Raw genomic sequence first — 8,137 nt, 5'->3', positions numbered from 1 at the left:
TTCTTACTCAATACGATGCGATCTCATACTCCCTAGTGTTCCAACGGTAGACGCGCTCGAAGGTGCGGCCTTAGGGGGAGGCCGCTACACATTTAGACAGACTATCCCGCTGGAGCTTGGTTGGCGCACGGTGTCGTTAAGTGTCCCATAGTGTCCAACCTGCAGCACGAAATGCGATTGCGAAGCATTTAGACGTCGGTTTTATCCCCCAGCGAACGCTAGATCTGGGCGAGTGCAGGTCGTCAGATACATTAGCGACCCCACCAGTTCACGATACGGAAAGTTCTTGCCGTTTGCAGCCACCTGCTTGCGCTGGTTTGTGTCAGTGTCCTTCACGGTAAGACGCAAAGTCGTCTCCATCGGGATCCTACTGGGATGCGCACCACTGAAGTGGGAGCGCTCAATAATCTCGTCACAATACTTGGTCTGGTGTATTTTGATGGAGTCTTCACTCTGCTCCACCTGCACGCCCAATTATGTGTTGAGTAGACCTTGGTCCTTCAAACCATAGTCCTTGTCCAACTTCTCAAACATCTTCTTCTTAAATTCTTCACTCTTGGTCGCGCACAAGATGTTGTCGACGTAGAGGAGAACCATGGCAAACTCGCCATCTTTGTCGTAAAAGTAGAGGCATGGGTCAGTCTCGCACTGCTTGAGCCCATAGTTCACGAACCAACTATTCACCTCTGAATTCCACTCTCTTCCGGACTGGCGTAGTCCGTACAGTGCCTTGTTGATGATGTAAATCTTCCCGCCATCCTCGCACGGGTAGCTCTGGACTTCCTCCAAATACTGCTTTATTCCAAGCGCAGCATTGAGGTACGCTGTGTTTACGTCGCCCTGGTAGATCACTAGATTTAGAATGATGCATAGCGCAACGAATATTCTGAATGTCGCCATGCGTGCAACCGGTGAGAATGTGTCCGTGAAGTCGATTCCGAAACTTAGCGTATCTCCTCGGGCCACGACACGTGTTTTGAAGGTCACAATGTATCCTAAATGATCGGTTTTCACGTCAAAAACCCACAAAGTGTTGATAGCATGCTGTCCTGCTGGCATCTCTGTTCTTGGAATCTGCAACAGCACGTCCTTGGACTTCAGTGAAGCTATCTCCTTGTCCATAGCCTCCTTCCAGAAACTTGCTTGCTTTGATCTCATTGCCTCTCTGTAGTTTCGTGGTATCTTGATGTCACTTGCGCGCAGTCCACCTTTGCCACGGCGATCTACATGCAGTGCCTTGAAAGCTGAGTACACCCCAAAGTATTCGTATCGTTCAGGTTTGCGAGCATTTGGAACTTTGTGCAGTCCTGGTCGTCGTGCTGCTGTTGCACGCTTCGCTCCGACCTTGGTACGCTTCCGGGCTTGCGCACGGCGAGCTTCTTCATCTCTCGGATGCACCTTGCCCACTAGTAGCTGCTGAGGAAACGCGAGAACACCACCTCCGGGTCCTGGTGGATCATCCATTTCATTACTCATGCCTTCATGGGCGGCTTCTATTTCGTCACTCGGGTCGAACAAGCAGTCATAGCCGTTGCATTCGCTCTCCTCGCTATCATTTACCGGTGTTAAATCCGACACATGACTAACGTCCAGTCCATCATCTGTATCAAACTCATGCCCATCATGTTCATCAAATTCAGTCACCGACTCTGCGTCATTGTCACTTAGAGAATCTCCATCTTCCATCTGAGAAACATCAGCCGTGCGATTATCGTTGTCGTCATCAACTTGAGAATCCTCATCAACTTGAGAATCATCTTCGTCATAACCTCCATCAGCACAATGCCCAACATTGGTTGTATTTTCGCCCTCCTGCGTATCTTCGAGCGCATCATCGTAGTCTGGAAGCGAGTTGTTCTTTAGGATGTCCTCCCATAATCGCTCGTCACGTTCACCCAGTGTACTGCTCGCCGTGTTGCTCGATGGCTGGTCGTACTTGGGTAGTACGCTGCTCTCCACAATATTGTCCCACAAAGCTTCTTGAGCAACATCAAGACCGTCGCTTGTAGCCAAACTCTCCATGTCTACATTACTATCAGCTCGCACGGAGTCTGTGTCACACTCAGCTTGTTGAGACGCTTCATTACTGTCACTTTCTGCATCATCGAAAGCACCATCCTGCACAAACTCATCGAAAGTCTGCAGGCACTTGCTCACCTTCGACTTGAAGGCACTCCCATATCGGTCCTTGTACTTGATGTTTTCATTTACCTTCACATCTGCAACGAAGCCTTTCTGATGCTCGGTAGGGAAGTACACTTGGCAGCCAACAACATCTTCTTGATAGCCGATCAAAAACCCCACTTTGCAGTTCGCACTTAGTTTCTTGCGCATTGCGGCCGGTGTATGACAGTACACCAGAGATCCAAACGCGCGGATGTGATGTAGATCTGGCTTTGTGCCGTACATCATCTCGTACGGGGTTCGCCCTGCTCCTTTACAGAAGACTCGATTCTTTAGATAGACCGCAGTCTGTAGAGCATGCGTCCAAAACGACCTCGGAAGCCCCGAGTCGTGCATTATAGTCTTGCCCATGTGAATCAGTGTCTGATGTGTCCTCTCCACCAAATTCAACTGTGAAGATTTTGGGACCAACCTTCGTGTGGACAATTCCTTTCTCAGCATACCAGCTCTCCATTGAGTTGTTGCAAAATTCCTTGCCCTTTGTCCGTGAGAACTTGCTTCACTGGCCCAATGTTGGCATCGTTCTCGTCACGAGCTGCAGCATCCCACCGTCGAGTGATCACTGTATCAACACAACGTCCGTGTTGCCGCTCGGCCCAGGCAATGTATTGCTTCATGTATCCATTCACCTCGCCTTCAGTCTTCGACTTCAGCAGGTACGTTGTAATGAAACGAGAGAAACCATCCATTATGACTAACACTGCACTGTACTGTGTGCCGTTGTGAAGTCCAGGTATCAGTAAGTCGGCAAACACTAAGTCGTTCACTTTCTCGATGTTCCGCTCCAGCTTCTTCCGGAAGGTTTTGCGTCTCCGCTTGCCGAAATGGCAGTCAGCGCAATCCATCTTCCCACGCTTCTTCAGCATGATGCCCTTGGCCATTCCACGGTCGATCATAAGGCGAATGTACTCCGGGCATGTGTGCCCCAGACGCGCATGCCAGACGTCGATGTCCTCGACTCCATCCGTCACCGCAAAATTTGCCACTACCTGCTTCCTAACAGCAGTAGACTTCTTGTTGACTTGAACGCCACCGATGTTGTGCGCGTCAAATGTCCACAGTCGATGTTCATGCTTTGCTCGAATTACCTCCGTGTTGTCCCTCGACATACCAAATAGCAGTGTCGTCTGATCCCACGACATCTTGAAGCCTTGCTCCAGTGCTTGTCCAGGTGAGAACAGGTTACAACCAGCTTTCGGCACGTATAACACGTCTTCGACAAAAGCAAATACCATCTCTTCGTCAATCATGGTCGCGAGCAAAATATTCCCAAAGACTTCTGCTTGGGCGTCGACACCATCCGCGAAGTTAGAAATTGTCAGGTTCCAGTCGCTGTCTTCCATGTTATTCAGTACCGTAAAGTACTCCTTGCTCGCCACCATATGGGCGTTGGTCCCACTGTCGAAATACCAACGACTGGAATCGTAGTCCTTCGCCACTCGCTTCACTACTTCTCCCAACACCACGTCACGCTTGTGCATGCGTGTATTCTCAACAGTCGCATCCGCTGTAACTTGAGCCGCGGGCTTGACATCCGACCGTGCCATCTTTGCCTTTGCACTCTTCTTCTCCCTGGGTTTGTCCTCCAGGTCCGGACACTGATGCTTGTAGTGGCCCTTACCACCGCAGTTGAAGCACTTGACGTCTTCCTTTGCCGTTCCCTTCTTGTTTGCATCTCCAGTAGTCTTGTTCTGACTGCTCTTCTGTCCGCTAGAATCATTACCTTACTTCTTCTTGCCTTGGTTATTGCCGAATGCACTTTTCTCCCAGTCCTTACTGCGAGTCTCAGCGGTGAGAATCAATTATCGTACAAGATCGGGTGTGTACTTGCTCATATTCGAGCTAAATAGCACTTTTTTACGGAGCTCGTTGTAGCAAACCTGTGCTGGCAGGCTTCGCAGCAGCATGTCCACCATCTGAAGGTTGCTCAATGGTGATCCGAGCTCTGCGAGTTCGTTCCTAATGCGAAACATCGCATACAAATGCCCTCGCGCGTCACCATTCGCGCGCAGGTGAGTCCTGTGCAGCTCGCAATGCAGGCGATACATCTTCTGCGCCTTGGTGGCGTCATTGTTCTTTCCTTCGTAGATCTTGCACAGTTCCGCCCACATATCGGTCCCAGTCTCCTGGTCCATCAGCTGCTGAGCGAGCCTCGTTGTCAGCGAGCCTAAGATCAGCATCTGGACCTTCGCTTGCTTATTCGTGTGCTCATCCTTCTGGTCTTGCCTCCGCGAAGCGTCTTCTGTCACGTTGCCGACAGCAATCTGCTCCAGCAGGCTCTTCTGGAACGCCACCAACATGGTCTTCTTGTAGAAAGGCCAATTCTCTCCCCTTGAGTTCACTGGGTTTCCGGATGAGTTGATGTAGAACTTCTTGTCCTTCTTTCTGCTGTGTCGGTCGTTTTTGGAGTCGCTTGAGGATGACATCTTGTTGCTTGAGTGTCGTTTACTAACGTGTAGCGCTGTAGGTTGCTTGTATTTGGGCCCAGAACCCTCTTAGAGCATCTCCACCGGTGTGTCGCTATATCTATAGACTCGTTGCCTTCCGATTGGCCGGAATGTTTTTAGCGATAGACACCGAGAGGCATCACTCACCAATCTGTCGCTATGTGGAGAAATCGTCTTCTGCGAGAAGCTCTTGACGACGAGGAAGAGGCGTACGTCTGCTCGCTACTTTTGACCCCTCGCGCACCGAAAAAGAGAAAACACGGCGGTTCACAGCCCGGCAAAGCTGCAAATGTCGACAGAGACTTCACTGCGGCTAATGAGAAGCTTGTGCGGCGAAGTATCGCCGCACAAGCATCCTGGTACTATCGTACAGTATGACTGCAAGATTAGCGTCCAAAGGTTGTCCGCCCTCTGATCGGCCCCTGCGATTGGGTAGCGCACCACGCCGTGCACAGGGCGGCGTCTTCCTTGTCCGACCAAGCTTTTCCTCGAGGCATTGTTCGTTTGCAAGTGATCCAACCTCCTATAGATTCAGTCGCTATGGCGTCCGAAATAGCGACCGAAACCCCCCGGTAGCTAAAAAATTGGCGATAGAGACGCCTGGTGAAACCCCAGTAGTTATCAATTTGAGCTCTTCAGTCGCTATATAGATATAGAGCCCCACCGGTGGAGATGCTCTAACAGAACGCAGATCTAACGCACTCACACACAACTTGTTGGATTAAAGAAAACTTTCGGACTGGCAGCAGTGCGGCGATTCCGCACTGGGCTGCCTTTCTGACCATCACTCTGCTAGCTAGTTCCAAAAGACGAATTAAAGAACTCATTCTGCTTCAACCTGAATGCGGTTTCCAACAGTCATGTTTCACACTCGAATGCTAACTTCATCCCTAAAAAGGACTTTCAATGACTGGTCTTTGCCAATGGCTCCACGCCATCCGTATCGCCATCGGCATGATTGCATTTAAGTAGCTAAGCGTTATGATCGCTTTTCGTTTGGGAATTTTTTTTCGAGTATTGGAGTCAAGGTGTAACGGGACACGTAGCCTCAAGGGGGCCCCTAGTTACATGAAGTGTGACACGTCACACTTCGGAATATCTGGTACATGGTACCGTGCTCGTCCGAGGCCAACCATTGGCTGATGACATTGCTTTTCTTTAGGTGACTTATAGTTTGTAAATTAAACTCCAGCTTAGCCTACCTATAAATGTATTCTGCTTACAACTTACCTTAAATTGGCCCCTTCGCTCCCTTAGACAAAAAGGGGACCTGTGGACTGCCGTTCACTGAGAGTTTGTAGACGCTCGGAAGCCAACTTCCTCTAGCGCAAGGTGCTATGTGACCCCGTTACACTTGGTAGCACTTGTAGTCAATCCACCAACGCGGGTACCTGAGCCTCTAAAGTTGGTCGCCATGGATAGGAACGACTTCTCCCATCTGAACGACGCACATTTCGAGTCGGTTGGGAAGATGACTGACATCTTCGGGATGGAGGCCCTGCGGAGCCTGGTGGTGTCAACACCGGCCGAGCAGCTCGAGCGCGTCAATGCGTTTGACGCTTACTATCAGGGGATCTTCGCACATGTGCGAGAAATCCTGCAGGCTCCGGAGGCGGGAACAGAAGCCAATACGGCTGAAGGTTAAGTCGAATGAAGGAAAGGAAGGTGAGAATCTTCACTTCAGGGTTCGAGAGGTAGAGCTTGCGATGGACACGGCTCTGATCTCGACCGAGCAACTCCGTGTTGCTTTTGCACTCTCCCACCTTAGCGGTCGTGCGAAGTGTTGGGTGTACAAGCGGGAGGCGACATCGCCTGGATGCTTCACATCCTGGGCTCAGCTGTGTGATCAGCCCCCAGCCGCGTTCCTCCTGGCGAACTACGAGTACCAGCAGCGTTTGCGCTTCCTCTCATACAAGCAAGGCAGGCACAAGCCGCACGAGTACGTCCAAGCGATACGGAAGCTCACGGCGTCCCTAGTGGGAAACCCACTCAAAGAACACGTCAAGATGACTGTGCTCATGGACGGCATTCGAGTGGGCCCGGCGCGTACTCAACTGTTCCGGGTGCACCCTCGAAGAGGAGATTCAAATGGCTCGTCAGGAAGAATACAGCCATCGCCAGGCGCGCGCGCAGCCTCAGCATGACCAGGGAATTCTTTTATCGAATCCCGGTCGAGCAATCCCCAACGGACCAGTTCCCATGGAACTCGGGTCCGCCGAGCAGCTCGACATTCGCTGCTTTGGCTGCGGGAAGCTGGGCCACTTCAAGCGTGCCTGCCCCGCGGAGAGACACCGCAGGAGGACTTCCCGCAAGACCGTCCACAAGGGTCGCTGGCAGAAGCCAGGATCCCAAGGACAGGGGAACGCCGGAGACCAGTTGGGGCGGGGCGCCCTACTGGGGAAGAACTAAGTCTTTGTGAAGGGTGCGCAGGTGGCGCGTACCACGAGGACTTAGCCCCTGAGAGTCTTCGCACTCTCGAATCGGCGAAGCGTAGCTCGTAGTGCACGGATGTGTACGGGGATACGATCACCCTTTTAGACTCTTAATTAATTCTGAGGCGTCGAAGCGTTTCGCACCCCGGCAGACGGTTGCTCGAAATAGGAACAAGTTGTCCGATGCATTGAGAGAAAACAAGGGAAACGAGACGGTGTCAGTGCGACGGACCGACGAACGTCGTCACTGTACCCAACATCCAAGTGGATCTGGCTCTCAAGTTTGAAAACTTTGACAGCCTAGAACAGTTTACTGTTCTCGACATGAATCCATACGATATGATCCTGGGCATGCCCTGGCTCGAGAAGCACGACCCGTGGACGGACTGGCAAGGCAAGGCAATCGGTGCCAGCCGACCTGCGAAGTCCGACAGAGCGTTGGGGAGTCATGTTTCCACCTCTGTCAGGACCCGGCGCGCCCGCAAGGGCTGCCAGGGTACTGAATCATCTAGAAGATGCTTGGAAGTCTACGACGTTTAATGACGACTCCGAGGACGCTTCGATGGTGGCAGCGCTAACGGGCGCTGACCAAGTGGGTAACGTAGGTCCACAAGCGGGTAACATAGTCCACAGACAGCTGCAGCTACCACGAATGCTGACCGTAGAGTGTACAAGGTGGGTAACAGCGTTCCCCACACGGTCGCACAGACCTTAACTGAAGCGGAAGACATCGAAACAAGCGCGAAGTCCGACTGGCTCTCGTCGCGACAGCGCTCACGGCTCCACCGATATGAGTTGAAGGATAGCCTCCTCTAAACCCGGGTGGAGCTCAATGAACCTCCACGGATGGTCGGACCCAACGACGAGGATTCGAAGTTCGACATCCTCGCGGAGGTGCAGCGGCCACTTGGGTCGCGAGAAGACCTTCCTGTCGGTCTCGCAGGCCTTCTGTGGGCCCACATGTACAAGTAGGTCGCCTGATACGTGCAGACATGTGAAACATGTCAGCGGGTTAGACCCGCAGGGCACGCTTCGGCTCCGCTACAGAGCCTACCCGTTCCGGGGGACTGTTGG

The sequence above is a fragment of the Phytophthora infestans genome, genomic scaffold (assembly GCF_000142945.1).
Source record: "Phytophthora infestans T30-4 supercont1.5 genomic scaffold, whole genome shotgun sequence".
Taxonomy (NCBI): domain Eukaryota; phylum Oomycota; class Peronosporomycetes; order Peronosporales; family Peronosporaceae; genus Phytophthora; species Phytophthora infestans.
Note: the sequence above shows the minus strand (reverse complement) of the source record.